Genomic DNA, 8,550 nt, shown 5'->3' with positions numbered 1-8,550 from the left:
TTAGAGTGCGCAGAGCCTTTCCTCTTGAGTCCACCAACCCAGTGCAAGACCCTTCAAATGAGAGAGGGCATACAAAGGTCGCTCTGGTCCTCTCAAAGCATTGCGTTGGAAAATTTGCTCACACTGCCACTCCCAATCAAGATATGCCTCGGGATCACGTCTTCCTTCAAAGATAGGAAAATCAATCCTTTTGGTATCGAGACCCTTGACACATCCCATATCATAGTAACCTGGGTCTGAGGAAATTGGGGACATGCTTCCTTATAACTCCGTGTACCTACAAAGTGACAACTTACAAAACAACAAACAACGTTAGCGTTAAATAAGAACTCACAATCACTCGTGTTTACACACCTTTGATTGCCTCTCAAATTGGCACGGCTAATGTTGAAGATTGCTTATACTCAGTTGATCACAAGGTCTCGATTCTACTCTTGGTCCGAATATATTTTTATTTCAAGAAGAACGGACGACTCAATTAAAGCAAATGGACTTGGGTCAAGAATTAAGTACGAAGTAAAATGAAAAAAGCACGAAGAGAGAAGCACTAACAAAGAAGTGAATTCAAGAACCAATAGTCAACAAGTAGAGTAATTACGAGTTGAAAGTCAATTAAGGATTCTTGACAACGAACGAGAATCAGAAGAAAGAAACTAGAAATTAGAACCTGAGAAGAAAGGGTCATAACATGAGCTTCCGATCGCCAAATGCACTGTTTTCTTCGCCTAACGTGAGTTCAGCTCACCAACTTGAAGATTGACTTGCCAAACTTGCCAAACGGACAAGGCAACTTGGCGATATGGGTGGAAGTTCGGCAATTCGTCGAATGGATTCGGCGACCAGGGTTCATTTTGCCGAAATTTCCAGTGTTTTCACCAAAGTGAGGTCCAACTCGGTGACCTAGCTGCCCAAAGGGCGAGGCGCTGAGTGGAATGGGCGATCCAAGTTGGGATTCGCCCAAATTCTTCAAGATGCACTTGCTAGACTTTGAAAATTGAACCTTGGTGGTCCCCCCTTCTTCCTTCGCCTTTAGTATTTACCCTTTTTGGTAAATTCTCCTTTTACTTTACTTTAACACTTTCTGTTTCTTGCTTTTTGGAATCAAACACTTCCCTTTCCAAATATTCCCTTCTTGAAGATTTGAATATTCTTCAAGAACTTCAAGAACATTATGAAGACCAAAAATAAAACCCCAAAGAGTTTTAGCTCAGAATGTAACGAAACATTAGTTGAATGCTCTCCTTCATATAGGGAACAAACCCCAATAATTTTTAGCACTCAATTCCTTGCCAATAAATCCAGATTTCAAAAACCACTTCGTCTTCTTCAAAGCTTCATCAACCAACAATGGTGGAAACATCAATAGTGAACCAAACTTCACCAAATCTCATATATAAATTCAAATAAGGTTAGAGAACACTATTACAACTTTAGAAACTCAAACAAGACTCAGATCTAAGAAACCCATTTCAGAAAAATGTTTTTGAACACTTTTTTTTGTAGCAACAAACCCAAGACTAGAATCGAAGGGGCGATACTAAGCTTGGCTCTGATACCAAATGATGTAATTCTCACAAGAAGAATCAGAACAAATAGTGGAAAACAAGAAAAATAGAAGAAGAGAAACAAGAAAAGGACAATTGGCAACTACAGGATATATTAAATCCTAAAACCTCCAATTACAATCCCTAACAAGCACCTAATCAAGATAAATAGATAGACACGCAAAGAGGAAACAAAAAGCAATCAAAGGGTATATTAAACCCAATGACCTCAATCCGTTCATACTACAATAGCACCTGCCTCTTATGAAGACTTTAAGGGAATCAATATCCCAAACAATGTCGTTTCTAAACAATGTTCAACAAAAGCTTACCAAGCTTTCAACACTCACACAAGGAGTTAAATAAATCATTCATCAATATTCATACTAGTCTACCCTAAGACACCTATTTATAGTGTTAGGACTTATTACATAAATGGCCCCAAAAGTGACCCAAAATGGGCCAATGGGCAAGCCAAGTTGGGCTCGCCTAATGGCTCGGCGATGTGCCCAATGTAGTCGGCAAGGAGTCCTGTTCCTTGCCTTGGCTGGGGAGCTACTGGAACTTTGTGTTACACCTCGTATTCTACGTGTACTAGTTCTATTTATTATGCTTAAAAATTTCCTTGTGGTATAGTTATGGACTCGTTTTCCTATGCAACTAGTGACAATAGAATAGATTTAAAGTGAATTGTCCATAGATTTTAATGTGACCCGATTAAGTTGAAGTCGATGGAAGTATTTAAACTTGAGATCATAAGTTGGTATTTGAGTCTAAAGTTTAAAGTGGCATAGTGTATATAAGTTTTAAGTTAAGTTAAAGGTATTAAGCTCTAAAAATGGAATAAAATATTGCGGTGCTTGCTTGACTTCACTACGCTAGTAGATGATAAGTAGGTGCATCACCTACTTTGACTTATTGACCAGCCCAAAGGATCAAGTAGGTGCATCACCTACTAAGACTTTTTTGACCATGTTATTGGGCCAAGTACATTACACCTACTTGCATTTATCTGGCCCAAGTTGAATAGAAGAATAAGGGGAAAATGGACAGCCAAGGCCCAATCTTTCCAAGCCCACAAGAAATAATTTGAATGGAAAAGTAGGTGCATCACCTACTTAAATGTGTGGCCTAAATTAAAGACACATGTTTGGCTACAAAAGAAGTACAAGAGAGCTGGCAAAAGGCCCAATGTTCTTAAGTCCAAAAAGGCCCAAGTGAAAAGTCCAAGTAGGTGGGTCACCTACGTGAAAAATTATGCCCAAAATGAGTGAGAAAGTCGGCCAAAGCAGGTCCCTTTAAAAGGGATTGATATCAGCTTTTTCCAACCATTTTTACTTTGCCAAAAATCTGATTTCTAGATCTTTCTCTCTTCTCTCTTAGCTTCATACAGTAGCCATTAAATACCATTAGGGTTCTTGAATATTAGGGAGTTCAAGCTATTGAAAGGTATAATTTAATACAAGTTAAGGAGGACAACCTTTACCTTGAAGAATCCAAGTCTTAGCAAGTGGTAGTTTTGTCCAGCAAGATAAGCTACTGCACTTTTCTCCCTCTTATGCTTGAGTTAATTAGGACACTTGGTGCAGTTAGTGAGTTGGAAATTGTTACTTTTACATGGTGTAATATTGGGGAGGATGTTCTGGTGATTAGTGCATGTTGGGACAGCCATAGAGGGGAGTCCTCTTTAACTTCAGTCATGAGCTTGTTTGAGCACCTTAAAAGTAATGTTAACTCTTCAAGTGCTGGTGATCAGAAACCATGATTCATATTTCTTCTGTTACATTATTATGTTTAAGGATTGTTTTATGTATGTTATGATAAGGAATGTGACTGGATATGCGGGGAAGTTATGGAGACGCTAAAGGACTTAAATATTGCAAGGAGGTTTGGGGAGGACCTGATACGAAGCTTGTATAGTATATAGACTTGGTTACTATTTTGGTGAGATCAAGTAGCTCAAATTGATTGATTAGCTACTAATACTAGTCTTACAACTTATTTTATTGTAGAATAGTAATCTGAAGAGAAGGAGCTTAAGTCATACTTTCTGAATTGTATAGTAAGGTATGTAAGGCTATTCGATTTCCTATTTCTTCGGCATGAATCCAACACTTGCATTACAAAAAAGTAAGCTTTCTAAGTGCCCTTGGTAGTGACTGACCCATAGTTGTAGTTCCTACTCCCTAGAGCATTAAAGTGAGTACTCTAATATGAGTTTATTACTAAATGTATGTGCTTACTCTACCAAGTATTAGCATGCAAGGTTTAAACTTGTTTCACCATCAAAGTACCCTTGGCACGTATTTCCCTTATATAAATCAAAATGATCCTAGATTACACATGGTACATATGCTTGTATGTTGGATAGACAATCTGCCCATATCATGCCAACTTGCTTCAATTATCTATATATATGTCATCTTGTCACATGTTCATATGTTCCCTTTATTGGTTATTACTCCCATTGTGTTAGACTATAATGTTACCTCACAAGATCCCTACTTGCTCTGTTGTACATTTTATATGTACTTACTTGGAATATGTATCCGTCTTTAAGTTGAATCTGCCCACGTTCTCCCTTGGTTCCACTTTCATGTATACCTTGTATTTTATATTAGTTAGTGAGTATCCGGCTACCATATAGAGTTCAAATCTCTTGGCTGAATGTTAAATGTCTTGACTTGATATGTGCTTCAATTTGAGATATCAAAATGCTTAACTGAGTCATATGCTCCTAAGTATTACATGTTCATGTCACATTTGTTTCCTATGTCATTGTTATTATCGTAAGTTCATATTCATATGTCTTATACTACTGGTCCATAGTTCCAAATCTCAACAATGATTATGACCACCAAAACATCAATCTCAAAAGAGATAGTGATCATCAAAAGAACAATATCTAAAGAGTTATGAACATCAATCTCAAAAGAGTTATGATCAGCAAAAGAACAATCTCAAAAGAGTTATGAACATCAAAACAACAATCTCAAAGATAAATAATTTAAGTGAAGCTATCTGTATAATTATGGGTGGAAGCCCAGGGGAAAATGCATAGCATGGGTCGATCCCAATTGGTATAGAAGCGTGGCAGCTCAGGGCCAAAGCCTAGCATGGGCCGATCCCAATTGGTATAACAAAGGGGCAGCTCAGGGGCGAAAGCCTAGCATGGGCCGATCCCAATTTGTGGAATTATGAGAACAACATACCCAGGGGTTAAACTGCCTAGCATGGGTCATCCTCTTATATCGCTGATTAGCTGGTCATTTGTATCATATGTCTTATAAATATTATAATGCAAAGAAAAGTAAAGAAAAGAACTGTAACATACACGGTTCCACAAGTATAAGCAAATGTGGTATCTAATCTTTATCTATTGCTATTTGGTTTCACTTGAGCTCTCATTTTACATATGGTTGTATTATGCCTTACATATTCAGTACATTCTTTCGTACTGACGTCCCTTATTGGGGATGCTGCATTTCATGCTGCAGGTACAGGTACTCAACTAGTAGATCTCCCTAATAGAAACACATGATACTCAGTGGTTGTTGGTGAGCTCCAGGTTGATTCGGGGCTTTGCCGAGTTTTTACTATGCGTATTTCATAGTGAGTCATGGATTTCAGTAGAGGCTTTGTAGACATTGTCAAGCTATCATCTTTATTCATAGTTTCACTTGTCACATGTATCGGTTCAGCTAGTGAATATGTGTTTTATATGAAGCTTCTCATCAGTAAATCTATCTGCATAGTAGTTTACTTTCTAATCATAGGTCACTTGTAAATCATATGTTCATATGGTACTTGTCCACCTTACCTAGGGTTGGGGTGTGACACTTTGGGCGGTCTAGGGAGCATCACCCAATCCACTTGGCGATACGCCGATGGTATTCAGCTCACCTAATGCGCATGTTTCCCCTACATAGCTCCTTGGGCTAGTTGGCGATCTTGGAACCCTTGCCAAGGAGCTTAGGTGAGTCGCCGATGTGGAGTTCAGCTCGCCGAATGGAACAACATCTCCACTCGCTCCTCATTGGATCGTTAGGCCTCCCATGCTCCAAGCTAACATCCAAGAATGGTGTTGCCCAACTGGGAGCTCCTTCAAGGTGCATATATTCCCATGCAAGGCATGGAACTCCCTCCTTGGCATCCATACATGCCAAACAACCTCCATCCTTATGAACACTCCATCAAAGCATTGAAGTTCGTGAATGGATAGGCTTGATGTAATCCATTTTACATCATTATCCCTTTCTTGAAAATGATTCGTCCTCGAATCCATACCTTGCAAAACCATAGGGGAAGCAAACAAGACAAAGATCCTCATGGCATGAGGGTTAGTGTTAGCAATTACAAGTACATCACCATGCCAATGATGCACAAACTTAACATATAACCAAGCATCACAAATTTTAACCAAGGGTTTGTAACCCATCAAAGCAGTAGATACTTGGCTAAGTAAGAAACATTGACAAAGGGGTAAAGCATAAGAACCAATACACTTAAACAACCTCATATGTAAGCCCTTATTGGTTCCGCATTCAAACAAGCACAAGACCTCCCTTATGTCACGTATCACACGAACACTCTCATACCTAAGTACGAAGGCACAAGTAGAGTTGACCCAAATTAAAGTCCCATCCAATGCACTAGATAACTTCAATAGAGTGATTTCCAATTCATGAGTAGGTTCAAGTACATAAGTATTCCCCACCCAAATTGGTAAAGATATCTCATTCAAGTACATTGGATCAAATAATAACACCACGAAAGAATCATGCAAATGACAGAAGGTGTTACTACCATATTCAGCACACTTAAGGACGACACTAGGGTCAAATGGAAAAGGATCGTATAGCATCGAGTCAAGGAGATATCATATGCAAGAAGATAATAGTGAGTCCTCGAATCCAATTTAAACTACTACTAACATAAGATATGCAACCCACACAAGTATGAGTATCATCATATGCAAGTAGATAAAAGTGAGTCCTCGAATCCAAACCTTATAAAACCATGATGGGTAGTACAAAGGTTAGTACTTAAAACATTTAACCGAGGAGACTCAAACTCAAGGAACAACCAAACATCCTCTATTGCCTTGACTATTAAGCCCACAAATGGAGAACAAGGACAATGGTTATTTTTCTCAATTACATGGTAGTACCACCCAAAAGATGATACTCCCACCAGTTCAAATACCTTCATGCATTCACCAGGATCAAAATAATAGGATGTCCACAGAACTAGATCATACCAATAAATGTAGAACACAATGACTCCCTGATCCACATGCAATGCACATTTAATCCAACTAGGGATTTCATCATATGCAAAGAGATAGTAAAGGAAGGTACAAATTTCACCTTCTCTTGGCAAATATCTCCTACCCCCATGAGATGCACATTCAACAAAATTATGCTTAGGGTAAGAAATAGAAAAGGGGTGTAGGAAGCTATCCTTCCCTACACACAATGTTGGCTTTTCAAGTGGATGGTAAAACCTCAAGAAGGGCTTTCCTGAATAGGGAAAGCAATTAACAATGTCAACCATCATTGGCCTGCCATTTTGACAAAACATTCCTACACAAAGGCTACAATTCAGCTCACTACTGGGGTCAAATGGAAAGGCAAGCCATGTACTAGGATCAAGTGCACATCCATTTATCAGGTTGGCACTCTTTCCTTCCATCAACATATTCCACTCAACAGCATGAGCATCATCATATGTAGATAAGTAATAGAGAAAGGTGTCTCGCAAATTAATCTCCTCTAGGGTGTTTTCATGTGTATGACTACCAATAGGTTCAAAATCATTGGTCATACTATCAAAGAGTGAAACACACCCATAAGAAGAAGTAACGGAAAAACACACACCACCTTCCTCCTCATCACATTCTTTCCCCACAAGAGTATCCTCATCTTCCAAGAAGAGATTTCCATCTTTGTGAGGGAAAGCCTCACACCATAGTGGGTTACTATCACAAGTATAGCTATCAAGAACTATACTTCTCTCAAGATTCACACCACTAGGTAAATCACTAGGAGTGATTTCATCATCTTCAAATTGGATATTGTACTTAAAGAGGGAATGATCCACCACTAGGGAAGAGTTAAAACATGCAAGTTCACCCTCAGAAAGACACATATCAGTTTTTGAAGCATTTTCAAGCACATGATCTCTATGAGCAGAACATGCAATTGGATCTTCCATAATAGATATTGTAACACCTCGAAAATTCTATGACTTAAGTTAGAGCCTCACCTTGTGAATAATGACTTAAAAATAGTTAAAATGATGTTAATAAACCTAAATTAATTCAATTGACTTGTTTTGGAAGAGTAAAATTCTAAACGTCAAGAAATGACCACGACGTCCGGAAACTAGAGAAGAATGTGTTCTAGTTTGTCCTTAGGTTTTGGGCAGGTTTGGGAGTGTCGTATGATAGTATAATCTTGTAAAAAGGTTTAAATTAGGTAAATATATGTTTATAGGGTCAAAATGTTTGAATATGACTCCCCGGGGCCATCCTAAGGGACCCCGAGGAGGACCCCAACCTTGGCCAAGCAAGCTGCCAAGGCAGCTTGCAAGTTGCACTTGGAGGGAATAGCTCTGCGTCGCGGACTAGCTCCTCCAAGGAGAAAAAAGTTAGTTCACGACGCGGTCGTGTCGTGGACTCTACTGTCTCGATATTTAAATCCAAATATCTTTAGGGAACAGCTCCGCGTCGCGGACTTGTTCTGCGATGAAAATGGAGAAATTCAGAAATCAAAGGTATGGTTTCTTATCTCTCTTGGGATTCCTTTCCCCAAGAGGCCCCTTCAAGATGAATTTCAAAATCTCCAATTTCTAGGTTTCAATCCAAAAACGTGGGTCTTCTTTCTAAAGTGAAATTGATGTTATAAACTGACTTTGATTGATGTTATATGAACAATTATGGATGAATTTATGTTGTATTGGTGGTTTCTTGAAGAATTCCCCATGAGACCTATGTTTATCCTTT

Source organism: Solanum tuberosum, unplaced genomic scaffold, assembly GCF_000226075.1.
Source record: "Solanum tuberosum cultivar DM 1-3 516 R44 unplaced genomic scaffold, SolTub_3.0 scf00656, whole genome shotgun sequence".
Taxonomy (NCBI): Eukaryota; Viridiplantae; Streptophyta; class Magnoliopsida; order Solanales; family Solanaceae; genus Solanum; species Solanum tuberosum.
The sequence above is the reverse complement of the archived record's forward strand: the minus strand, read 5'-3'. Positions refer to the sequence as shown.